Genomic DNA, 25,776 nt, shown 5'->3' with positions numbered 1-25,776 from the left:
GTGCACTGGCTGTTAAAGCCAGACTACTTGGCTAAAATAATACTTAATTACCTATTTGAATACTTCAATTACTTATCCGGCAGCTCCAAGGGGTTTCCCCGCTCGCCTTCAAACCCACCCGGGTGAAACACAGAAGTGGGCGGGATGATGTTGGAATCCTACATGACGTCACTTTTGAGGGATTTAACTCCCCACACACATTCAAACTTGCCTCCCCTTGCTTGTCAAAATTCTCCCCAGCATTTCAGGCCTATGAACTTTTGTCAATTTTGATGAAAGGTCAGCAACCTGAAATATTGAGCTGGATTTTGTTATCCCACCACCAGGAGTGGTGGCAGCTACACTGCCGTGATTCTGAGGTGGGTGGCCACTTAGCATCTTCATGGCCGCCGCCCTCCCTCATCAATCACATGGCAGGGTCGGCATTGACAGCACTGTTCACAGCATCATCTGATGTGGGAGCAGATGCTGGTGCCCTTTTTAAAAGGCTGCTAGCCCTGCAGACAATTCAGCAAAGTGCAGAGTTGACCCCTTCCTCCCTTCCCTATACAAATACTGCAGAGTTGACCCCTTCCCTCCTTCCCTATACAATTACTGCAGAGTTGACCCCTTTCCCCCTTCCCTATACAAATAGTGCAGAATTGACCCCTTCCCTCCCTTCCCTATACAAATACTGCAGAGTTGACCCCTGCCCCCTTCCCTATACAAATAGTGCAGAATTGACCTCTTCCCTCCCTTCCCGATACAAATACTGCAGAGTTGACCCCTTCCCTATACAAATACTGCAGAGTTGACCCCTTCCCCCTTCCCTATACAAATACTGCAGAGTTGACCCCTTCCCCCCTTCCCTATACAAATACTGCAGAGTTGACCTCTTCCCTCCCTTCCCTATACAAATAGTGCAGAATTGACCTCTTCCCTCCGTTCCCTATATAAATACTGCAGAGTTGACCCCTTCCCTCCCTTCCCTGTACAAATACTGCAGAGATCACCCCTTTCCCCCTTTCCCTGTACAAATACTGCAGAGTTGACCCCATTACCCCCTTCCCTATACAAATACTGCAGAGTTGACCCCTTCCCCCTTCCCTATACAAATAGTGCAGAATTGACCTCTTCCCTCCGTTCCCTATATAAATACTGCAGAGTTGACCCCTTCCCTCCCTTCCCTGTACAAATACTGCAGAGATCACCCCTTTCCCCCTTTCCCTGTACAAATACTGCAGAGTTGACCCCTTTACCCCCTTCCCTATACAAATACTGCAGAGTTGACCCCTTTACCCCCTTCCCTATACAAATACTGCAGAGTTCACCCCTTTCCCCCTTCCCTATACAAATACTGCAGAGTTGACCCCTTCCCCCCTTCCCTATACAAATACTGCAGAGTTGACCTCTTCCCTCCCTTCCCTATACAAATAGTGCAGAATTGACCTCTTCCCTCCGTTCCCTATATAAATACTGCAGAGTTGACCCCTTCCCTCCCTTCCCTGTACAAATACTGCAGAGATCACCCCTTTCCCCCTTTCCCTGTACAAATACTGCAGAGTTGACCCCTTTACCCCCTTTCCTATACAAATACTGCAGAGTTGTCCCCTTCCCCCTTCCCTATACAAATAGTGCAGAATTGACCTCTTCCCTCCCTTCCCTATACAAATACTGCAGAGTTGACCCCTTCCCTATACAAATACTGCAGAGTTGACCCCTTCCCTATACAAATACTGCAGAGTTCACCCCTTTCCCCCTTCCCTATACAAATACTGCAGAGTTGACCCCTTCCCCCCTTCCCTATACAAATACTGCAGAGTTGACCTCTTCCCTCCCTTCCCTATACAAATAGTGCAGAATTGACCTCTTCCCTCCCTTCCCTATATAAATACTGCAGAGTTGACCCCTTCCCTCCCTTCCCTGTACAAATACTGCAGAGATCACCCCTTTCCCCCTTTCCCTGTACAAATACTGCAGAGTTGACCCCTTTACCCCCTTCCCTGTACAAATACTGCAGAGATCACCCCTTTCCCCCTTTCCCTGTACAAATACTGCAGAGTTGACCCCTTCTCCCTTCCCTGTACAAATACTGCAGAGTTGACCCCTTTACCCCCTTCCCTGTACAAATACTGCAGAGATCACCCCTTTCCCCCTTCCCTGTTCAAATAGTGCAGAGTTCACCCCTTCCCCGCCTCGATGGTGCCAGCTTTCCCTAGACGGGAAAGTGAAGGTGTGTGAGTGTCGCACGTCGCGCTGAAGATCGGGAACTGAAGGTAAGATCGCTGTGGGTTACATTTAAATGAATGCAAAGATCTAATTAGCATACGGAAAGTAGAGTGGCGGAGGGGCTGTCACAGAGCTTCCACACCGCAGAGAATATCCAGCCCGGAAATCCCGGCGTCAGATTCTGTGGCGGCCGTTGCCGCTGCAATTCTCCGGCGTCGGGCTGAGAACAAAATCCTGCCCATTAACTCTGATTCTCACTTCACAGATTCTTCCTGACCTGCTGAGTATTTCCAGCATTTTCTGTTTATATTTTGGTGAGGATTTATGATGTATTGCTTGAAATTTCCTGCATGACACTAGGAGGGGAGCGAGCAGTGTGTTCAGTATTGCAGAGTAAGCAAGAAAATCAGTGGAAGCCCTAGAAATGAGATTTTTTTTATCTAAAGGGGTCCTTATAGAGGACTAGAAAATGAACCTGGAGCAATGCTTTCAGACAGACATGGACAACACAATTAGGGAAAAGGTCAGGTTCAGGGCTGTGAAGGACAGGCATCAAAAAATATCTACAAGGATGGAATTGAATAGCTGGAAGATTTTCCAGCTGCATTCAAGAAACAGCTGGATGGTGTGAGGGAGTATGGTAGAGATAATATTCTGGAAGGAGGAGGTCAAATGTGTTGAAGGTCCTTCACACCTGTTTTCTAATGGCCCAAAAGAAAGAAAGAAAAGAAGAATTATAATGTACTTAAGTGACCTTTCAGCAACAGGTCTTTTGGCCATGGAAGTTCCCAGATAATTTGCCCATAAAATCTTGTAAAATAAAGGACAGAAAAGAGTTAAAGCCGTAAAGCTTCTAGGTTAATTGTAACTGGAAGATCTGTATTTATACTACAGACATTTCTAACTAGTATGAGACACCATTATTCCCAGTTCAGACCTCTGATGGAACAGAAAGATGGTGCCTCTTCCCATTTGTGTGAAAGAAAATCTCTTGAGGAGCGCAGTATCAGTGGTGTGCGATTGTAAAGATCAGACACAAAGAGCTGAATTTTTGGGCCCTACCAGGGGCAGGTAGGAAGGTGGATGGCACCCAAAAATACCAGCGCCAGCCAGCTTGTTGGTTTTGAGACCCCTTTCCTGGTGCTGGCAATGTTCACCAGGGCGGGTAGAGGGTGGGACAGGGATCCCATCCACCTCCTGATTAAGACCATTTAAAGTCATTAAAGTGCTCATTATGAGCTCATTAAAGGGGCAGTTTGAAATTTTTATGGGGCGCAAGGGTTGCACGCCCTGTCTGGGGCTGATCAGCTGAAGGGAGGTGGTTACAAAGTGTGCAGTCAATCATGGCCACCCCAGGGAATTACCTCAACCCCATAAGAGGGTCAGTGGTGCAGAAGGGGACTTGGCCTTTGGAAAAGAGATGCCTTGGTGCTGCGAAGGTGGCAGAGAGAGTGGGCAAGTCAGCGCACAGGCATTGAATGTGATTGTCACTCCGTCTTGCATCGCGAGGGCAGAAGAGTAGGGGGCAAGGCTGCCAATCACAATAGGATGACTACCTGTCCACAAGGAAGGCTGCAGCTGGCAAATGGGGGCACAATTCTCAGATTTTGAGCCTAGTGGTGATGGGGGCAACAGCCTCCACAGGTATGGAGGAGCCCCAGGAAGCAGAAGAATATGGGAGAGGAAAGAGGGCAGGAAGGCAATAGGGGCTATACCAGTGTCACAGGAGACTGCAACTCTCCAGGTAGATCGTCACAGATACCTGTGTCCTCGTCGCTGAAGACTTCGCACCTCACAGCACTGATCGCCATGCCCCGGCAATAGCCATTAAAGTTACTGTGGCCTTCAACCTCTTCGCTGCTGGCCCCTTCCAAGGATCAGCTGTGGACTTTAGTCACATATCGCAAATGGCTACGCACCACTGCGTCCCGTTGGTCACTGATGCCCTATGTGCCAGAGCTGGACAGTACATTATTTTCACAAGAGACAGCCTGACAGGGACAGAGAACAATGAATTTCGCCTCCATCCCTGGGTTGCCCAAATGCAGGGAATCATCGATTGCACCCATGTGAGACGAGTGAGCAGGCTGCCTCCACCTTCTCCGAGGTCACAAGGGGAGCACAGAGTAGGAGTGGTCAAGTGCAAAGGCTACCACGTCACACGGAGCACTAACTGGGTCACTGGGGTGTGTGCTTGTTGTTTCTGTTTTCCTCTCTTTGCACCATATAAATTATAATTCTGTATTTAATGACCATTCATCAAATAGTCTTTTGGCCGTGGAATTTCTTAGATAATTTGCCCATAAAATCTGAAGAGCTAGCTATATCTCTCTTTGTCTTTGTAGAAGTAACAATCTTTGTGTTAATTCACCAGGTTCTCTTTGTTCTGCAAGAACCTTTACCTACCTGATGCATAAAGATAACTTTACAGGTGCAGCATATTCGGACAAGAAGTAAAACACAGAGGTAGCATGCGGGACAGTAGCAGGCCAAGAAAAGTGCCACTTTTTAAGTGTCCAAGACCAGAGAAAGGTGAGAGGAAAGCCAGTTCAGATATTGTCACATGTGCAAAGTGGGTTCAGTGGGAACCAAAGGTCCAAGTGGAACAGATAACACTGACACCAAAAAGGGGCTCATTTACTTTCAAAATCTAATGCCTGCCTTCCAGAGAGATCAGGAGATTGACTCAACCATGCCACTTGTGAGGAGAAGGTTCTCCTTGTTAATCATACATATTGACTTAAGTTATTTAATAGATTGGTTATTCAAAGCTCTTAAATTATCAGCTAGCTACGGAATGGCTTTTAGAATCACACAGCTCAGAAGGAGGCCATTCAGCCCATCGTTCCATTTGCACTCATTAAAAGATGTGTCCAATTAGTCCCACTCATTGATCTTTCCTTAAAACCCTACAAATTTTCTCCTTCAAATATTTATCCAATTCAAGTAATCTCACCAATAAATAAAATCAAGAAATGCTGGAAATACTCAGCAGGTCTGGCAGCATCTGTGGAGAGAGAAGCAGAGTTAATGTTTCAGGTCAATGACCCTTCTTCAGAACTGACAAATATTAGAAATGTGAAAGGTTTTAAGCAAGTAAAGCGGGGGTGGAGCAAGAGATAATAAAGGAGAAGGTGTAGATAGGACAAGGTCACAGCGAATAACTGACCAGAAGGTCCTGGAGCAAAGGCAAACAATATGTTAATGGTGTATTGAAAGACAAAGCATCAGTATAGATAGGGTGTTAACGGACTGAAAACTGAACAGCCACAAGTACAAACATGAAAAAAACAGTGGGTAGGCAAACTGAACAAACTAAGATAAAATAAAATAAAATAAACACAAAAAAAAAAGAAAAAATAACTAAAAATAAAAGTAAATTGGGGGGCCCGTCATGCTCTGAAATTATTGAACTCAATGTTCAGTCCGGCAGGTTGTAGTGTGCCTAATCGGTAAATGAGATGCTGCTCCTCGAGCTTGCGTTGATGTTCAGTGGAACACTGCAGCAATCCCAGGACAGAGATGTGAGCATGAAAGCAGGAGGGTGTGTTGAAATGGCAAGCAACCGGAAGCTCGGGGTCATACTTTCAGACTGAGCGGAGGTGTTCCGCAAAGCGGTCACCCAGTCTGCATTTGGTCTCCCCAATGTAGAGGAGACCACATTGTGAGCAGCGAATACAGTATACTACATTGAAAGAAGTACAAGTAAATCGCTGCTTCACCTGAAAGGAGTGTTTGGGGCCTGGGATAGTGAGGAGAGAGGAGGTAAATGGGCAGGTATTACACCTCCTGCGATTGCAGGGGAAGGTGCCGTGGGAAGGGGATGAAGTGGTGGGGGTAATGGAGGAGTGGAGCAGGGTGTCGCGGAGGGAACGATCCCTTCAGAATGCTGACAGGGGAAGGGAGGGGAAGATGCGTTTGGTAGTGGCATCACCAGCATCCGCAGTATTTTGCTTTTAATCTCATCAATAAAGCCTGGCTCAGGTATAAAATTAAAATCTGACCCGAGCCCGACCCGACCACAGCCAAGCCAAACCTGACCCGAGCCCGAGCCCTTTAATTTTTATCACGCCCCACCCGACCCGAATCTCCTTCATCTGTTCCGGCATCAGGCTATTCCTGCAGCTGGTTGTGGGGGATCATGGGTAAGCCTGATCCCGTGACTTCCCGGAGGCAATGTCCAGCCCAACCCGACTCGAACCGAGCCCAAATGCTGGACTCGGAATTTGGACCCGACCTGACCTGAACCCGACACATGTAGTCGGGTGTAGTCAGGTTCGGGTTCGGGTCTGGTAGCCAGGCTTTACTCACCAATTTATAATCTCAGACTGTGGTTGCTGCTATAGCAAATGCTCAGCATCCATTAGTACTTATTTACAATGTTAGAGGGAATTGCCTTTGTAACTTTTGCTACTTTTGTGTTAAGTAACTCTGTTCATTAATGATTTGCTGCTCAACTGCTAGATAACTCTGATTACAGTTGTGCATATCTATCAAGCATTCATGCACCCAACTTTGACAAAGTTGGGATTTGTGATCAATGTGGCACAATGGCACAGTGGCTAGCACCACAGCTGCAGCGACCTGGATTCAGTTCTGGGGAGTTTGGGAGTACTGGGGTTCGGTGCGGAGTTTGCAAGTTCTCCCTGTGACCGCGTAGTTTCCTCTGGATGCTCAGGTTTCCTCCCACATGCCAAAGACTTGCGGGTTAATAGTTAAACTGGCCATTGTAAAAAGCTGCCTCTAGTGTAGGTAGGTGGTAGGAGAATTGAGGGAAGGTGGGGATGTGAGAGGGAGAATGGGATTAATGTAGGATTAGTATAAATGGGTGGTTGATGGTTGGCGCGTACTTGGTGGGCCAAAGGGCCTGTTTCGGTGCTGTATCTCTCTATGACTCCAATTGTGTTTAGTCCATGGCTTGTGGTTTGGATTCTTCATTGATTATTTGACCTACTCAGTTTGAGGGGAACCTAACCATAGGTATGTAAATTAAATTCATTTTGATCTGCACTTGGTTAAATGCAAGACCATTTGTCAGGTCTGGCATCATTCATCCCTCGACCTGCACTGGGAGGGAAAACCCTGGACAATTCTTTAGTAAGGAATTAATAGAGGGAATTAAGGATTCGTCTGGATCCTTGACATATGTTTGTCATGATCCCAAAACCCAACTTTACAATTATGACACAAAGACTGCAAGTTAATGGTCAACACTTTATTACTGAAAAATAAGATAATCAGTGGTTCTATCACCATAATCATCAACATAATCAATATTATTAGCAAAATCAACATAATAGTAAGTTGCCTCAGAAATAGTACTTTCACATTAGCCTGTAATTATGAATGTTATTTCATGCAGTTCTTTTCAAACCAAATCAGTGAAGTTTCTTTGAGAAAGAAATTGTGTAGGTGAATGAAAGTATGATTAAACAGAGAAAACAAATTTGTGAACGTGTTGTTTGAAATTAAGCATGCTTTAATGCTGATAATCTTCCAAAAAAACAGAGCTTTTTCTTCTAAAAGAAAGAAGGTTTTCAGGAACCATTGTGGCTATGGTAACACTGATTTGCCTAAGTTAACACAGCAATTTTCGGTTGGCAAATATTTGACAACTGTCTAAGATAGAGAGATTGCAGTCAGGAAGCTCTTGTGTGCAATAGTACTGCTATTGTTAATTGCTGATGGACATAGATAACTTAGTCAGGAGATACATTATCCTTCCCTAACAGTGGATACATGTGATGAACCGGATCCAGGAGATATGCCTAAAGGCACAAATTGTTGGTATAGTATTACTGCTGTTTACAAGCATTTTGTAAAACTCCTTAGTTACTTGAAGTTGTAAAGAAAAGGTTCCTTGTACACTCGTAATTTCTAAAGGACATATGTTGTTGTGGGATTACAAAACAGACCCCAGTTAACAGATGAAGATGTGATTGTTCCTGCAGCATCCTCATGTTAGAACTCTTGCAGCTACGTGGCACAAGCCTGATTCAATATGCAGTCACCCTGCAGGAGAGTTGCAGGCTTGCCAATCCCTCAGCGCAGCCTATGTTGTGCTCCAGGTAAGCTGATTTATAACCTAACTGAGAGATTAATAGATGTGCAGTCAGAGGTGAGATGGGTGCTTGAGAAGTGGGGCCGGTGAGGGGAGGGGGAGATATTAACCAGAGGATAGCCAGCAGAGGCTGAACAGTGAACATGTGAGAGTGGATGAATATTCTTTAATTTTGATTTATTAGCTTTGAAGATTGAGAATTTTGCTTTCTGGCAAAGCCCTTGATGAAATTGATTGTGGATGGTCAATGAAAGGACTGGGTTTGATTGATATGATGAGCTTTTGTACTTCCTTGAATAGAAATAAAGATTTCAACTTTGTTTTAATTGAACAGTGAAAAGTAACTGTTACAGAAAGCTCCAGTGTATTCTCTTCTCTTCTCTTTGGCCTCCTTGTCTCCAGAGACAATGGGTAAGCACCTAGAGGTGGTCAGTGGTTTGTGTCCAGTGTATAAGTCACACCTTTATGCATGTTTTTAGGACACAGGCTTAAGGGTGTCACTGTCTGATATTCTCAACATTGCTCTTTGAAAAACTACTCTCAATACTAGTGGGCAACTGTTGCCTATGGAACCAAACCCCAGCACAAATCAAAGTCTTAAGGAGAGGGAAGGGTAGGGGAGAGAATTGTTGATGGGGCTTCTGGGATTGGGAGTAATGTATTAGCATGGATTGTATTAACAGAAAGAAAACAAACGTAGGAATAAATGGCTCATTTTCGGGTTGGTAAAGTGTAAATAGTGAAGCATTGCAAGGATCAGTGCTTGGGCCTCAATTATTTACCATCTATATCAATGACTTAGATGAGGGACTGAGGGTAATGTTTGCTGACAATGCAAATCTAGCTGAGAAAGTAAACTGTGAAGAGGACACAAAGTGGCTGCCAAGGTATATAGACGGGTAAGTGATTGGGTCAGTAGGTGGCAGATGGAGTATAATGTGGGGAAGTGTGAAATCCACTTTGCTAAGAAGAATGGAAAAGCAGACTATTTTTTAAAAGGTGAGACACTAGTAAATGTTGGTATGCAAAGGGATTTGGAGGTCTTTGTACACGAATCACAGGAGATTAGCATGCAGGTACAGCAAGCAATTAGGAAGGAAAATGGTATGGTAGTATTCAAGGGGGTTGCAGTGTAAGAGTAAGGAAGTCTTGCTGCAATTGTATAGGGCCTTAGTGAGAGCACACCTGGAGTACTGTGTACAGATTTAGTCTCCTTACTTAAGGAAGGATACACTTGCCTTGGAAAAGGTGCAACCAAGGCTCACTAGATTATATTATCTGGAGTTTAGAAAAGACATCATATTGAAATGTATAATGCTTGATAGGGTAGATGCTGAGTGGCGGTTTCCCCTGGCTGCAGAGTCTAGAAGTAGAGGGTATAGTCTTATGATAAGGGATTGGCCATTTAGGACTGATGTGAAGAAATATTTCTTCACTCAGAGGGTTGTAAATCTTTTGAATTCTTTACCCTAAAAGATGCTCAGTCGATGGACATATTCTAGACTGAGATTGATAGATTTTTGAGCACTAAGGGAATCGAGGGATATGGGAATAGGATGGGAAAGAGGACTTGATGTAGAAGTTTAGCCATGATTTTATTGAATGGTGGAGCAGGCTCAAGGGGCCGAATGCTTACTCCAGCTCTTACTTCTTATGAAACGAACCGTCTACTTTAACCTCTAATCATTGGATTCTGTCACTGCTGTTTACATTCAGTATCTATAAAGGCCCTGTGTACATAGACCCAGCTACATTTATATAATGTTCTCATTCTGCAGTCTGAGGAAATAGGTCACTAATTGCTGTGTTGACTTTCTAGTTCAGTGACCAGTTTTCTTCACTTCACTAAAAATACCTGGTAATGTGATTCAATATACTGTAATGTGCTGTTTTACAAAAAAAGGGATTAAACCGATTTGAATGTATGAACAAGAGTACACTACCTGCTGTATTGCTTGACGCATTATTTCTTAACACTTTCAGGCAATTATAACCAAAATAGCTCATTGTAGTATGTACAAGGATCTAAAATAAGTAACTACTTGGCATTTAACCAAAGATTTCACACTAAACTGAATCAAAGAGCACTTTATACTGTATGATTCAGCTGGTGGCTTATTTTGCAGTCACACTGTGCACGATATTTAGGACCTTTTTAATGAAGTTGGTCTATTTCAAAAAAATAATTAAACTTAATAAAAAAGGAAATTTCAGAAGTGAGGTCAGATGTTTGAAGGAAAGAAAGACTTGCTTTCATATAACACCTTTCACAATGTCCCAAAGCACTTTACAGCCAATGAAGTACTGTTGTAATGTAGGAAAAGGGGCAGCCACAAACAGCAATGTGATAAGGGCCAGATTTTGATTGAGGGATAAATGTTGGCCAGGTTACTGGGGATAACTGCCCTGCTCTTCTTCGAAATAGTGCCATGGGATCTTTTATGTTCACCTGAGAGGGCAGACGGGGCCTTGGTTTAGTACTGCCAAAAGATGGCATATTCAACAGTGCAGCACTTCTTCTGTATTGCACTGGACTATCAGCCTACATTTATATGCTTAAATCCTGGACTTGAATTCATAATTATCTGGTTCAGAAGCAGGACTGCTACCAACTGAGCCACAGCTGACACACAGAGTTTTGGTAAAATTCTTTGCTATACTTCAGTTATGTTCATTAGGGCCTCGGCCCTTAACCGCAGCTACACTGCAAAAAGGGACACGTGCGATGTCACGGCAATAGACATCATTTGCTGCAAGTCACTGGGCTGACAATACTACATGAAAAGTGAGTTAATATAACACGTGCAATGTGTTGTAATCTCCTAATATCTCCTTATGTAACTTGGTATCAAATTTTGTTGGTGCTCCTGTAAATCTCCCTGAGACATTTTTTTACTTTACAGGCATTATATAAATTCAAATTGTTTTTGCGGTAATCCAGAGAAAGGCTAAAAAACAAAATCCAATGAGGGGGAAAGGGTGTCAGCATTGAGAGATTGGCATATGAGAAAGACAGTAGTCCGTACAGAAAGAAGTTTCTGGGATCAGGATAAACAGTATACAGAACAAGGGGAGATTGAAGAGTGATAGTGGCATGTCTTTAATTGCAGTCTTTTATTAAGCTCTGTCTAAAGGTGATTTGGTTTTTGTGGATCCCATTATTTATTGAACAACATAACAGTAAATGACATTTTTCATTTGTCCTTCAGTATTCCAAGCTATTGTGAGATCCTGGCATACAGAATTAGTGGCCCAAAATCTTTTGAATCTGGCCAGGAAAAATCAAATAGCTTTAAGTATGTCATCTATCTCTGGTCCACTGAGGGCAAATTTTCCTACTGGTCTGGTACACTATTACTTGACCTGTAACAATAGTTGTTGATATCTGTGCAAGCATGATCTCACCTTTACTGTAGCTTTCACCATCATAAACCCTGCTAAATTAGTAACTTTCTCTTAAAAAAATCAATGAGTAAGTGAAGATCTGGCTCTGTTCTGCTTGTGATCTATTCTTTTAAAAGGTATCAGACCTTAGGCAAATGTGATAATCGGCCATCTTTGCAGATGAAAATATTATATTACAAGGCAGCATGAAATGTATCAGTGAATGTAGCTCACCAATTGTAGGATTCTACTGCAATACTTACATATCAATAGGCAGAGGGGAGCTGCACATGCTCTGCCTGTTGGTCACAGGCAATTAGCAGCCTAGTTGGTGACCCTTAAAAGGAGAACAGCAACAACTCGTATTTATAGGACACCTTTAACATAGTAAAAAAGTTGCAAGGCACTTCACAGGTGTGTTATCAAAGAGGATTTTACACTGAACCACATAAAAAGATATTAGGGCAGGTGACCAAAAGCTTGATCAATGAGATAGATTTTATGGAGCGACTTAAATAATGATTAAAAAAAGTTGGAGAGGTTTAATGACGGAATTTAAGAGCTTCGGGCCTAGGCAGCCGAATGCGCGGCCACCAATGGTAGAGCGATTAAAATCAGGGATGGACTGCTGGAGACTCCTCAGAAAGAGGCCCCAAAAGCTTTTTGCAATCACCTTTGTGAGGCCATGGAGAGCATAGCTCTCCTCCAAATTGACTTTACCTTCATCTTCAGCACCTGACCTCTGCCTAAGATTCATAGAGGAGTCACCAATTTCCCCACTATCTCTCCTCTCTGCAAGTGGCAAGTTGCCCATGTATGTTACCTGAGTGCTGGCGGCTCACCCAAGATATTCAGATGAGGCCAGAATTTGAAAATGGTTTTGGCCTCTTTTTTGAGGCACTCAAGTTAAAATTGCTTCCCATATCTCCATTTGGTCACAGCCTATCCTTTATATATTCTGTAATATTTCTACTTTAATCCAGGCACCACCTGGGCTTTTCCGAACTGTAATTCAAATCCATACTGATAGCAACCTTTTAGCTCATTCTGAATGATCTCTATGGTAGTCTGATCACAAAGTTCATCTAGGACAATTGAGTGGAAGATTTTTTCGTTAAAAAGGCTTTGCAAATATAAGTAGGATTATAATTATGTCTTTAAGAAGGTTTGCTTTCTGATGTAAAGGAGAATGACAGTACTTAACTTGATAGCATTGAGGACACCAGCATCTATTTAAAAAGCATTAATTCTTTCTTTGAAGGCATTAAGTGCTCCTGAGAGTTTGAAGACAAAAGTTTGGAGATTAGAACCACGAGTTCAGTTTTGAAAGAAGAGGCTGGCTGATCTTTATTGAGTGGCTAATTGCTGTGCAAGTACTTTTGCATAAAGTAGTTACCTTATTGGACATTCTACAGGCATGCTTCATCATGTATGGTATCGAAAATAGGATTGTTTATCAAGCGTGAACATGTTGGAGAGAGAAAATCTGCAGACTGCAGGCAGGATTCTGACTGTTCCTAGATGATTATCTTGGAATATCAAGCCCAACATTTGAAACTCTGCACTGAAAGTTCTTCATAAGAAGATTTTTAAAGGAAGAGTCACACCATAGGGCCCTATTTAAAATCAAACTAGTTGTAAGCACTTTAATGATTGTCAACATTTGTTTGGGTTTTTTATTGCGTAAACAGCAAGGTTGCTGACATGGTAGGAACTGGTGTGAAGGACGTTTTTTTCACAGAATCACCAAATTGTTACAGTACAGAAGGAGGCCATTTGGCCCATCATGTCTGTATTGGCTCTCCCAATGAGTATTTCACCTCATGTCACTCCCCCGCCTTCTCCCTGTAACCCGGTGAGGTGAGGAGGGGTCGAAGGGCTTCCCTCTTTTACTCTCTCCTTGTTTGACCACAACAGGTTTAATTCTTTCTTAAAGTGGATGTACTGGCCAGTTCAGTAGATGTTTGATTATTTACTTGCTATGATCATAATAAGAACCAATCAGACGGGTTTTCTTGAGTTTAACAAAGAAACAGGTTAACTTTATTGTACTTAAACCGAACTAAGTAAAATAATAAACTACATACCAACTTTCACATGCACACACACACACTAGAGGTTTACACACACACACAAAGGTTACAGAGAGGGGAAGGGTAGATTGATCGCGTTAGAGTCCATAGAAAAAAGAAGGGGTATACAGTCTGTGGAGTTTGGTGATTCGGCTGGCTTCCAGCTGAATTCGGTGGTCCTGAGGCTTTTAGTTTGAAGAGATAGATGATTGATTTGATGGGTCTCTTGGAGACAGCAATGCGGATGATTTCCTCCAAAGGGATTTCTGATTGTAGCCGGTGTGTACAGAAGTGGTAAGTCAACAGACAGAGTTCGAAGCTTGCAAGCTGAAATGGAGAGAGAGAGAGAGAGAGGGGACCCCACGGGTCTGCACGTGTCAGAGTCCAGATACTTCTCCTTGCTATTGCAGAGAAACACCAGCTTAAAACCACAGATTGGGGTGGGGGAAGGGGGGGCTTGTCACATGACAGTCGCCCAGTGATTCAAGCATGGTAGTTAGCAGTGTATTTCTTCTTGCTAAAAAGAACAGGAAGTTCCTTTAAACTTCCTAGGTCTTGGTTCTTGCTGGGATGAAAAGACATTTTGTCATAGGCCTTGCAATGTAGAACAAAGAACAAAGAACAAAGAAAATTACAGCACAGGAACAGGCCCTTCGGCCCTCCAAGCCTGCGTCAATCCAGATCCTCTATCTACACATGTCGCCTATTTTCTAAGGGTCTGTATCTCTTTGCTTCCTGCCCATTCATGTATCTGTCTAGATACATCTGTCTAGGATACCATGTTGCAAATTACGTGGCCATCTTAAGCTGCTAGCAATGTCATTTTTTATCTGCTCCTTTTTAAATTTCTTTAAAAATATAAATTCACATCTCCAGTCAATGGATTAAAGAAAATTATCATTCAACAAAACACATTGCTGTGACACCTGCACATTCTTCCTTTTCATATAACAGTCTAATTCCCTTCTGAATGCTTCAATTGAACTTGGCTCAGAATAGGATGCAACAGGATAGGATAAAAGGACAGAAGTTTAATTGAGTGAAATGTAATTTAAACCATGGCAGATGTTTAAGAAAGGAATAGATGAATTCCTGTCAGGAAAAGGGAAAGTGATGAAAGATTGGAAAGAGGAGGTTAGATAAGCCAATGGTCTTCTCCTGCCCAAAAACAATGCTATGATACTAGGGGGTACATTTTCTGCAGGGGTTCTCTCAATTGCCACTTTTTCAAAGTTCCTGGCAATTTTCTATCAAAGTTACAATAGACCATCATCTGGGGTCGGCAACGTCTATACATGGGCCCCAGTGTCCGTGGTAAAAATTTTGAGGTCTTTGGTAATTTTAAATGTCTTTCTCCAAGCCTTTAAACTTGTTTTAAAATAACCAAGCCGCTAAGTTATTTGAAAGTACAAGTTTAAAGACTTGAAGCAAGACTTTTAAAATTACCAGGAGTAAAAGTAATTAGAAAAAATCGGGATCATTGGAGCATCAGGATAGGTCCTACGGCCAGCAGGCCAGAATCCGACCTGCCAATGATTTGCATCCGGCCCACCAATCCACCAATCAAAAGCGCGAATGGTTTGCCTGCGCGCGGACTTCCATCAAATAGGAGCACAGGGAAGGTGGGACTCACGAGGAAGACTGGTGCCATCAATCGGGGATACTGACCAATGAGAGCGGGGCAGGGGATGATGCTGGCAGAGTCTTGAAGGGAGGTGATTGTCGGACTGACTTTGTGGTCGGGTGCTCCGAGTGCAGCGGAGCACTTGCAGGGAGAGCCAGTTGAGATATCACCAGCCTGCATGATTTACTGTCCATGCAGTTAAATTGATGAATGTCAGGCACTGGGGCCTGTGATTTCCTGGCAAGTGCTCCCTGCCCATGTCTGACCTGCAGAATCAACCCTGGAGAGTGTTGGTATGAGTAAAGCTGATAGGATAGTGCACAGGAAAGCAGTGATGCAACTGGAAAGGGAAGACTTCTTTGAGTTAGAGCAAGCTTTTTTTTTTAGGCAGACAGTCCAGGTTCTCAGCTCTCCAAAGGCCATGATTCCTCTTAAAGTGCGGGGCCAGTGCAGAGCAGCAATGTCTTTCTGCTCCTGGTGCATGGAGGGCACAGAAAGAGAGAGGGACACAGAAAGGGGAGATAGAGGGAGAGAGGGACACAGTGAGGAGGAGGAGGACACAGAGGGGGGGGGGGGACACAGGCGGGAAAAGAGAGGGGGAGAAAGGGACACAGAGAAGGGGGAGAGAGATGGACACAGAGGGGAGAGGAATGGACAGAGAGAGAGAGAGGGAGATAGAGATAGAAAGAGATCAAGTAACTTCTGACCCATCACTACATCAAAGGTGCAGGCAGACATTTGACTATGTGTGCAAGCACAAACAATGCCAGGTGTTTTACTAAGTAAGGAGAAGCAGGTTTTAAATTGGACTGTGTTTTAACAGCATTAGGTTGGCTATACTCTATATATACAGATTAATTGCCCCCATGTCCATGTTTGAGTCAATAATTTTGTCAAATGTCTGCGGTGCAACATGTTGGTGCCTATCCCTGGCGATCATGAGAACCTCCAAAGAAGTTCCAGGCACACCTTCCACTGAAACGTTTGAAGAGAATAGAGGAGCCCAGATATTCCTCATGTCCTAATATGCTGCTAGAGTTTACAGGCAGGTCCTAGAAACATACAACACAGAAGGAGGCCTTTCGGCCCATTGTGCCTGTGCTCACTCTTTGGAAGAGACATCCAATTAATCTCACTCTTTCCCATAGCCCTGCAATTTGTTTCTTAAGTGTTTGTCCAATTCTCTTTTGAAAGGTTTTATTAAATATGCTTCCATCAACTTTTCAGGCAGTGTATTCTAGATCATCATAACTCACTGCATAAAAACAAAGCCTAATTTTTCTCCTCATTCCCCCCCCAATTTCTTTTTCCAATTCTTTTATTTAGCTCAGAGCAAATCTCAGACGTCTGAGGTAAATCATAACATTTCCTTGACTTCCTATCGGTAAGACAGAAAATACAAACAAGGACATTTTAATAGACTGGATGCATGTTGAGTCCCAGTGCAATATATAGAGAGGAAACCCATTTTCACCTTACAGATGATTCAGAGTTGCTGTAACTTTCATATTGAGTTTCCTACCATTGATTTAGAAAAATCAGAATTAGTGTCGAAGGCCATTTCTAAAATGAGGTTTCACTAAGCAAGAAAATGCAGCTCAGCAATATTGAAAAATACAGTATGGTAGATCAATGGTATAATTAGTGGAATCAAGGAAGAAATAGCATCGTTTCATGCATGTTTTCAGCTGAAAGATTGAGGTTGAAAGAACAAATTTCATTTTAATCTCAGGTTGCGATTTATCAAGCCGATCTCTCTCGGAAGCATCTTGCCTGTTAAATTGGAAGCCAGTGACTTCTGGGAGCGTAGGCACCCACCTATAACAGATATTGGGGCCCCTCCCTGTGCAGTCGGGATCCTAACATCAATATAGAACCCAGGTGGAAATTGGTGATCAACTGAACAGTATTTGCACTGTACATGCTCTGCCCCGTTGTTTTGGGTGATCAGCTGTCTTTAAAGGGACCACAGGAGGCCACCAACAAAAAAATAGGACTTTTTCTTTGCACTGTTTCATTTCCATGGAGCCAGGAGGAGCATAGAAATACTAGGAATTCTGCTGCTTTGACTCACCCTATCCCTCTGCTGACAGTCCTGCAGGACCTACATGAACTCAGTTGGCGTCGTTTTTATTTAGTTCTGAATGGCTATGAATCCAAAGAGCAAAATTTGGCACTAATGATATGAAATTGGCAATCTGATTAAGGGGGCCTACAAAGGCATCAGGTAAGAGAAATGGAGGTGTCGCACCAGTACAGCAGAGATGATCTGTGGAGCTTATCGATGCTGTGATGAAGGAACCTTACATCTGACATGTACTATTACCTGATGTGGGAGTGATGAATTGTATACAATTGCCAGAAATTATCTTGATGAAAAATGCTTTTCCATTGCCCATTCCTACTGCACTCCCGTCCTCTCCAAAAAGAACTTAACAAATGCTGGTGGTATTTTAGATTGTTTCCTACTGATCCACTTTCAGTTAGAGGAACAATAAAATTTAAACTATGAATGTATAAGCATTTTTGACATCATTCTAGTATTCAGCTAGTAGCAGATCTGGTTCAAGAACCAACACAGATATTATCTATTCTCCCGAATCCACAGTGAAATGAAATGTCTGGCTGTTCTGTTGTATCCTGGTCTAATAATGGGCCTTGTGTTGATTCTTGACCAGTCAGATGTGAGTTTTAACTCCAAGAACTGGCATACATTTCACTTTTTTTTTCTTTCAGCCAAGAAGGAATTAGCCAATTTAAAGCAAGAACTTTGAAATTCTAGGTAAATCTTAGACTTAAAACTTGGGAGTCTCTGGTTCAGAATCAATGTGAGGCCACTTCAGAAACTGTCTCCAGCAAAAAGTAAGTTTGAATTTCCACCAGCTCATCAATGTTCTTGGTTATTGCAAATAGCTCAGTCCAATTTGTAAGCTGGTATCAATTAGTTTGCATGGTCAATACAGTCATAGTAGACTTGTAAACAAGATGATGACCGCTACTTCTGTTCTTTGTGATATTGATCAGGCTGCTAACCGAATAAGTCACGTCTGTGCAGCTGACAACATTAATCTGTTTATTAGCCAATGACGATATGGTCATCCTTACAGATGCTCTCATTCCGGTAGTTGTGGTGTAAGAAAGACGATTGAGTTAGCACTTATCACTATGGGCTGTGGAGCAGCATGTCCCAAGTTAGCACAATGGTTGGAGTTGATAGGTCAGTGTTAGTCAGTTGACAAATGGTGATGGTTGTGATGTTTTATTGCCTGTTGACAGCAACGATATAGATTAGATAGTATAAATACATCAATTAGTGATCATACATCAGTCAGCATCTGAAATAGAAAAGACCAGTTAATGTTTCCAGTCCAGATGAAGGGCCTCGCCCGAAATTTTAGTTTGCCTTCCTCTTTCAGAAGGTGATTGCACATTTTCTGTTTTTAATTTCCAGCCTCTACTTGTTCTCTTTTTATCATGGCTATTTATAGCAATATGTTGAGAACTCTTAGCTTGATGTTTACACAGACTGGTAGCTGCACTGCTTTTATGTACTTGAAAGGTAACGCAATTCATTTCAGCTTTCACTGCACTCTTATGTTATGCTCATTTACTGCAGTAGTCAAAAGAACTTCTTCGGCCTGGGCTTAATGCTCAGTTTATGTTGGAATAGACTATTGGTACATTACTATTTATACCACACACGTGGCAGCTGAATGATGGTTGTTTAATTTACAAACCAGAAGCAATACTAGCAAATGAGCTCAGGGCCAGTTGGGTCATTATCATGATCAGGATTATTAATTGTAAAATGTTGTAATTTATTGTTGTACAATGTGAATGTGTGCTATAAATAGAGCCTTGGAACAATGAATGGAAAAAATTCAACTTGCAACCTCAGGACAATGGAGATCATTCTCCTTTCATGGCTTTGGATTATCACTACCTTTCTCACATGTCACAGTGTATTGGCGTTTCAGTTACCCAATGTGGGCTACTTGATGCTATCATTGGGAGACCAAAGTGCAAACATGTTTCATCCACCAACCCCGATACCCCTTAGCTTGATGGATATCGGGTTTCACCTAACCAGAGAAATAAAACTGTTGCATGTGCCAATGGTATGCATGGGGAACAAGTGTCATGTTTTTGTGCCTTTATACACCTTTTTGATCCTAGACTGTTTTGGCTTGTGGGTCAGATGACTCGCATGAGTGAGTTTCAACCCCTAAAGTCCATATGAACGTTGATCACTGCATAGAGAAACTGATAGTACACTTGATTTAACAGGAAACTCTGTTTGGTAATTGCTGTTAGGGTATGTTCTATCTAATAGAACAATAGCTTGCATTTATATAATGTATTTAACATAGAAAAAAACATCTCCAGGTGCTTTACAAAAAATGTAATCAGACAAACATTGCCACCAAGCCAAAGGGTGACGAAAAGCTGCATCAAAGCAGTAGGTTTTAAGAACGTATCAGGTGGCACATTACAACTTTTGTCTCACATAGTGGGCCAGTGAGACAATTTCAGAAAGATAAAGACATTAAAATGTTATCTGGTATTAATCAAAACAACAATTGTGCATTTTTGTGAAGAAGCTTTAAATGAGAAGATTCATTTATTGACTTACTTTCTCATCACTATGTTGGACACTGAGTTAGTGAGATACCTGGCATTTTTTTGCTTGCACAAGTAGTCAATGTTTGCCTACACACTTTTTGTAGCGATGCGGAGTATTCCGAATAGATGTCAATCTGTCAGGACGGATCTTGATTACTCTCTGTCCCGCTCTCAGTCCCTCTCTCTCTCTCTGTCACCCCTCTTTGTGTTGTTCCTTCTCTCTGTGTCATCTTCGCTCTTTGTATCCCCCTCTCTCTCTCTGTCACCCCCCCTTTCTCTCTCTGTCCACCCCCTTCTGTCTCTCTGCCCCTCTCTCAGTTCCCCCTCTCTCTGTTCCCCCTCTCTCTGTTCCCCCTCTCTCTGTTCCCTCTCTCTCTCTGTTCCCTCTCTCTCTCTGTTCCCCCTCTCTCTCTCTGTTCCCCCTCTCTCTCTCTGTTCCCCCTCTCTCTCTCTGTTCCCCCTCTCTCTCTCTGTTCCCCCTCTCTCTCTCTGTTCCCCCTCTCTCTCTCTGTTCCCCTTCTCACTCTCTGTTCTCCCTCTCACTCTCTGTTCTCCCTCTCTCTCTCTGTTCTCCCTCTCTCTCTCTGTTCTCCCTCTCTCTCTCTGTTCTCCCTCTCTCTCTCTGTTCCCCCTCTCTCTCTCTGTTCCCCCTCTCTCTCTCTTTGTTCCCTCTCTCTCTTTCCCCCACCCTCTTTCTGTTCCACCCTCTCTCTCTGTATGTCTCTGTCTGACAGTTACCGGGAGCGGGGGCGCTCTGTGGAGCAGCTTTGTGGTTGGTCAGTTTTTTTTTTAAATCACATGTCAGTTTCACAGCTGACAGGTGCTGCCATTGGGAATAGTGATTTCTGAACTTGGGACAGATTTGGGGTTTTCCAGCAGGCTTTTTAAAAAAATGTCGGAACCCTGGCACTTCCTATGATCTGGATAGACAGCTCTTCTAATCCGACAAAAGTTGTCAGTAAAATGCAAACTGAGCCAATCCAAAAATCTGTATATTGTTATGGGCATGTGGTAAGGGGTATGGGTGGTTCCCGCTGTTCACCTCCCAACTGACTGCAATCAGTTTTTGTTAGAATGATGCTTTAGCCCCTGAGTGTCATTAGGGTCAAATAAACTGATAAATGACAGATTTTCTCATAGGTAAAAAAAATTACTTTTTAAACAAATCCCAAAATGATCACAACACCACTCATGCACACATTCACCCACACGTGCATAGACAAGAATGGATAGATAGAGAGAAAAGGGTAAGAGCTATTTTAAAGTCCCAAGTGAGGTAAGTGTTCATGGTTTACAGAAGATTATTGAGTCTTCTCAGGAGGAAACGTCCTTGTTTAAAGTTGCAGGACTGATTATTTGCAGTCTTGAACTTGCAGAGTTATTGTAGAGCTCTACTGGTTGTAATACAGCCCAAAGCTGGCGGCATGTAGTTTCTTATCTTCACATAAAAGCAAAAAACTGCGGATGCTGGCGAAGAAGGGTCACTGACCCGAAACGTTAACTCTGCTCTCTTTCCACAGATGCTGCCAGACCTGCTGAGTGGTTCCAGCATTTCTTGCTTTTATTTCTTATCTTCACAGATGGTTAGTCTCAAAGTCACTTTGTGATGTCTCTACTGTGGTGTTTGTTCTTGGTCATCAGGTTTCTTCTCTTCTGGATCCTTCTCACAGGCTTTCTGTGATGTTGGCTTGATCTGTCTTCGCTCTCCAAAGAGCTACCTTTTAATGTAAAAATCTCTCACATTAGCTTCTGTTAGGAGATACATGGCCCTCTCCCCTGTTGGGAACGCACAATGGGCCCAGATATAATAACCATGGCCATTGTTTGATGTTTGAATGGGAATCATTCTGTTATGATGTTGCTGCATCACTCCTTATTCATCTTGGTTTGGCTATGATCCAGATTGTCATCAGCATCCTCTGTTAATCCATTCATGTTGATCAGAGTCATTAATATGCAATGTCTCCTTTCAATTTCAAAGGGGTTCTCCCCAGAGCTATTTCAGACAAGGTTAATGAGGCTCGCCCTTGCAGACAAGTTTGCGGATTTACAGTACAGGAGGGGTCACATGACCACGACTCCATTTTTATGTGTATAAGTGTCCATGTGATTTTGTTCAGCAGTTGACTTTTTAAATCCAGAATTCTTTCATTTCACTCTTTAGTTCATCATGGCTTCTTCCATACATGACAATATATTTTGAATACTGTGTCCTTGTTGTGGATCTCAGGTTGCCAGCTGGCAACGTGTGCCCCTCGGCTGCCCCTATAGTCCCAGAGCGGCTCTCGGTCAATATTCGGTAGGCTGTAGGTAGAAAATGAACAACCAGGGGCAGCCTGCTGGCTGTAGGGCGTCAGAATATTGGGTGACCCAGCCAGTCTTGGTGCAGAAAGGATATAGGTCTATGAGGAGCAGGGGCACCAGCTCTCATGAATTAGAAGGGGGCCTGGATCGGCAGTAGCCCAGGCTGGTTTTCCAATGCTAGGAGGAGCACCCTTGCTCTTTCTAACCCCTCACAAGGTAAATTACAATTTACCTCTGGACTGCTGTGCGTTTGGACCGCCAGCTGATTCTGGGCGGAATGTGTGTGGCCCACACTGTACCCAGTACTGTCCTAAAATGGAAAATGGCATTCTCTGGGCTAGATTTTGTTCCCAGCTCGACATCGGGTTCATTGGCGGGGCAGGGGGGGTGGTGCGGGGGCTGGAAAACCGGAATTGCTGCGGCTACCATGGAACCTTTCGCCGGGATTGCCTAGCCTGATCTTCCCAGCAGTGGGGAAGTTCCGTAATGGCCCCTCCACCGCTCTGTGTCGGGACCCGAGTTAGCATATTTAAATTACATCTCTGCATGAGTTAAAATGTAAACTGCAGCGATCTTGCCTTCAGTTCCTGACCCTCAGCATGATGTATGGCAATCGCGCTCCTTCACTTTCCCGTCCAGGGAAAGCTGGCACCACCGAGATGGGGAAGGGGTGAACTCTGCATTTTGTTCGGTATGGGGGGGGGGGGGGAGAAGGGGTGAACTCTGCATTTTGTTGGGTATGAAGGGGAGAAGGGGTGAATGCATTTTATTTTATTTATTTATTTTTTATTTAGAGATACAGCACTGATGGGAGGGAGAAGGGGTGAACTCTGCATTTTGTTGGGTATGGGAGGGAGAAGAGGTGAACTCTGCATTTTGTTTGCTGTGAGGGAGAGAAGGGGTGAACTCTGCATTTTGTTGGGTATGGGAGGGAGAAGGGGTGAACTCCATTTTGTTGGGTATGAGGGGGAGAAGGGGTGAACTCCATTTTGTTGGGTATGAGGGGGAGAAGGGGTGAACTCTGAATTTTGTTTGCGATGAGGGAGAGAAGGGGTGAACTCTGCATTTTGTTGGGTATGGGAGGGAGAAGAGGTGAACTCTGCATTTTGTTGGGTATGAGGGGGAGAAGGGGTGAACTCTGCATTTTGTTGTGTATGGGAGGGAGAAGGGGTGAACTCTGCATTTTGTTGGGTATGGGAGGGAGAAGGGGTGAACTCCATTTTGTTGGGTATGAGGGGGAGAAGGGGTGAACTCTGAATTTTGTTTGCTTTGAGGGAGAGAAGGGGTGAACTCTGCATTTTGTTGGGTATGGGAGGGAGAAGAGGTGAACTCTGCATTTTGTTGGGTATGAAGGGAAGAAGGGGTGAACTCTGCATTTTGTTGGGTATGGGAGGGAGAAGGGGTGAACTCTGCATTTTGTTGGGTATGAGGGGGTGAAGGGGTGAACTCAGCATTTTGTTGGGTATGGGAGGGAGCGAGAAGGGGTGAACTCTGAATTTTGTTTGCTATGAGGGAGAGAAGGGGTGAGCTCTGCATTTTGTTGGGTATGGGAGGGAGAGAAGAGGTGAACTCTGCATTTTGTTGGGTATGAGGGGGAGAAGGGGTGAACTCTGCATTTTGTTGGGTATGGGAGGGAGAAGGGGTGAACTCTGCATTTTGTTGGGTATGAGGGGGAGAAGGGGTGAACTCTGCATTTTGTTGGGTATGGGAGGGAGAAGGGGTGAGCTCTGAATTTTGTTTGCTATGAGGGAGAGAAGGGGTGAACTCTGCATTTTGTTGGGTATGGGAGGGAGAAGAGGTGAACTCTGCATTTTGTTGGGTATGAGGGGGAAAAGGGGTGAACTCTGCATTTTGTTGGGTATGTGGTGGAGAAGGTGTGAACTCTGCGTTATGGTGTGCTGTTTGCAGGGTTGGCAGCCTTTAAAAAATGGCTGCTGTTCCTTCAACAGGTGTCGCCATGAATGGCATCACCAAGGCCGCTCCCGCCACGTTAATTGAATGCAGCCATTGTCAATATGAATTGTGGGCCCCCGCCATGTAATTGGGGTGGCATGGGTCCTGTGGGGGATGACTGCCATGTTCCATGCCCACCGCCGCTCCCAGTGGCGGGACTACAAAACCCAGCCCTATGTATGTCATAGTAACCAGATTTGCATGTTAAATGGCCTCCTGCCCACTCAGGCAGGCTCTCAGACTATCTAGCAAATAGTAGGCCCAGGAGGATGGCGGCCACAGTCACAGTAGAAATTTGCAGTAAGTGATGCCCACTATTTTTGGGAAGCTTCTGCCCCATTTTCACTGGATGGAAGGCTTCAAAATTACCTTTAATTCAGAGAATCCCTCGAAAACTGTTATCAAAAGCAATGCCCTTTGTAATCGTGTCAGGTAACCTTAGCAAACCACTAGATTCCCTTTTCATAGGGAATAAGTTTTAAATTAATAGATAATGGTACAACTTTATTTTCATAGCAAGCTACACAAGACAGTCTGTTCAAACAGCTCTGATTATTTTATGCTGGCATGCTTTGCATTATCTTAACTCAGCCATCTGCTGCAGCTCCCGTCTGAAAAACCTAGCTGATTTCATCTATCACAAGTCACGAAGCAAAATTATACTATGTCCATCACAAAACATAGAGTGCAATCTCTTTATCTACACAATAGTATTATCTGTGTTCCCATCCTAAGATGTTGGACATGGCACAATAAAAGAACAATTTTGTGGATGTCCGCAACCCCACATCAGTGATCTTCTCAGTTAATGTACTTTTATTCTTCTGACATTAGCTTTCATCAGATAGACTGGCAACAGTTACTGGGATGTTCAAGGCTTTCTTGGCCAGTTGCCTTTTAAGTTTTAAGCTCGCACACTCTGATGCTGAATCAAAGGCTGATGCTGCATAATGAAGCTAGTTACATTTTGGGAAGAATTCTATTGCTGCAACATCACCCTGATCGAACTGAAGTGAACACTGATACACAATCCTAAGATAATAAAAGAAATAAAATTGCATCAATCTGAGAAGGTCTACCATAGGTCAAGCTGTTCTCTTGGCCATCCAGGGCTTCAGTCGTGCCTGAATGGGATCATTTATCTGACATTTCAACAACTGGACAATGTGATGACTGGGGAAGAGAATGCTTGGGCAATGATATTTGGTATTCATTGAAATTACATTTGACAACACCAATAAATGGAGAAGCTATTGGGGAGTGAGCAGGGCAGAGAGATTAGTTTTGGATTAAAAACAGAAAATGCTGGGAATACTCAGCAGGTCTGGCAGCATCTGCAGCAAGAGAAGCAGAATTAATTTTTCAGGTCGATGACATTTTTGAATTGGAATTTTGGATTATTCTAGCAAAGACCCCTGTCAGACATGGTAGCCTCCTCTGTTCTGTAAGTTTCTATGGGGATGAGATTCATTTTCGACAGGGGCACAAATTGAGCCTATGGGTTCACTGAAAAGGAAGATTGGGTGGGATGTATATAACAGGCAGCC

The 25,776-nt window shown here is 43.5% G+C and overlaps 1 protein-coding gene across 1 annotated transcript in view; it reads left to right on the top strand.

Moving 5' to 3' along the window:
- The first annotated feature begins 2,176 nt into the window (after positions 1 to 2,176).
- LOC137376537 (muscarinic acetylcholine receptor M3-like) overlaps positions 2,177 to 25,776 on the top strand; it is a 356,458-nt gene continuing 332,858 nt past the window's right edge. Inside the window, exons 1-2 of the mRNA XM_068045280.1 lie at positions 2,177 to 2,255; positions 4,583 to 4,740. The gene's annotated coding sequence lies outside the window, so the exon portion shown is untranslated. The remainder of the gene's footprint in view (positions 2,256 to 4,582; positions 4,741 to 25,776) is intronic.

The sequence above is a fragment of the Heterodontus francisci genome, chromosome 13 (genome assembly GCF_036365525.1).
Source record: "Heterodontus francisci isolate sHetFra1 chromosome 13, sHetFra1.hap1, whole genome shotgun sequence".
Classification (NCBI taxonomy): domain Eukaryota; kingdom Metazoa; phylum Chordata; class Chondrichthyes; order Heterodontiformes; family Heterodontidae; genus Heterodontus; species Heterodontus francisci.
The sequence above is the reverse complement of the archived record's forward strand: the minus strand, read 5'-3'. Positions and strand labels throughout refer to the sequence as shown.